This window comes from Triticum dicoccoides, chromosome 3A (assembly GCF_002162155.2).
Source record: "Triticum dicoccoides isolate Atlit2015 ecotype Zavitan chromosome 3A, WEW_v2.0, whole genome shotgun sequence".
NCBI lineage: Eukaryota > Viridiplantae > Streptophyta > Magnoliopsida > Poales > Poaceae > Triticum > Triticum dicoccoides.
Genome location: NC_041384.1, coordinates 696,291,594 through 696,293,388, shown reverse-complemented (window position 1 = coordinate 696,293,388; position 1,795 = coordinate 696,291,594).

Below are 1,795 nucleotides of genomic sequence, written 5' to 3'. Positions count from 1 at the left end.
CAGCTCGGACCCACCGGAAGTGCCTCCTTATTACGCATAAAAAAATGAATACTCCCCCTGCTAGCTAGGACCCACCATGGTGGGAGGCTGATTTGTGGGCCTACTAAGTTGACTGGGACGGGGGCCTTTGTCAACTTTAGTGAATATGAACGATTCTAGCTCTAGTGACCGTCCGATGTCCATCCAACGGCCGTACTTCTTCTTCAACTTCTGGTCTTCTTGCTCCAGCCGCCCAAAGCAGCGTCGGTCGTGCCGCATGCTCCTGCCTCCCATGGCCGGCTGTGCTGTCGCGGAGGCCTCACCGCCCCCTACTATTCCCACCGCTGGCCAGGCCCTGCGGCGACGGCAGCCTCACACCACAGCCAAACCAGTGAACCCTCGTACTCCTCTCCACGTGGCCTTCCACTGTCGCGTCTTCCCCGGTTCCTCGTCGTCCCCTTCCTAGGCCTCGTCGTCGTCCACCGCCCTGGTGCTCTCAGCGCGGCGGGGTCAACGTGGTCAAGGAACGACTTCCATCGGACTTGGACTGTACGTGGAGAGGCTGGCAGCTGGGTCCACGGCCACGGCAAGGAAGTGCCTCCTTATTAAGCGGAAAATAATGATTCCTCCACCTGACAGCTGGGACCCACCGGACGGGCCACTGTATTTCGCAAAAAATGTTTCCCCCTGACTGCTGGGACCCACCAGCTACATCTTCGCACGCAAGGAAGTGCGTCCGGGCAAAAAAAATGATTAGCCCCCCTGACTGCTAGGACCCACCAGCTACATCTTCGCAGGCAAGGAAGTGCCTGACAGTCGGGACCCACCTGGTCAAAGCGTACGTAGTGTTGTCATTCTGGTCGCGAACGTGTATGTACATATATACTGGTGGATGTAGAGGCATGCACGTGTCATAGTAGAGGCGCGTACGTGTCGTAGTAGAGGCGCGCACGTAGCATGTACACGTACGTATAGTGGCCAGGGTGCAAGAAAGAAAATACGGCCACGTATGTGCACACACGGGCAGGGTCTCGAATGCCTACTCGCGCATACGTACGGCCAGGGCTCGTGTACATGGCTGGGTCAGAATGGAGAAATAGCGTCGTCGTCATGTTCATGGGGAGGCAACGGAATGCGTCGTGTTCATGGGAAGGCAACGGAATGCGTCGTGTTCATCGGGAGGCAACGGAACGCGTGGGAGCCAACCGGCTGGGTCGGAATGGAATGCATGGTCGTGTTCATCGGGAGGGCTTGGACGGAATAGGCGAAGGAAACGAGGCCTGGCGTACCGCACAACGGAGGAAACGGACCTCCTACATTCGGAACGGGGTCCTGTTGATCGGGAGGGGTCTGGCGTACCGCAAAACGGAGGAAACGGACCTCCTACGATTGAAACAGGGGTCCTATTGATCGGGAGGGGTGTGGCGTACCGCAAAACAGACGAAACGGACCTCCTACGGTCGAAACGGAGGTCCTATTCATCGGGAGGGGTGTGGCGTACCGCAAAATGGGACTCCACGGGATACTGTTCATGTCCACCGTCGACCTCCTCCAGCCTCCACGGGCTACCGTCGACCTCCTCCAGCCTCCACGGGCTCCTGTTCATCCAGCCTCCACCGTGCGCTACTCCACCGGCTACTGTTCAACCACCCCTCCACGGGCACCCCTCCACCATCTATTGTTCATCCAGCCCTCCACACCACAGGGTCCTGTTCAACCACCCCTCCACGGGCACCCCACCACCATCTACTGTTCATCCAACCCTCCACCACACCACGGGGTCTTGTTCATCCAGAGGGAACGCCACTGCTCACTG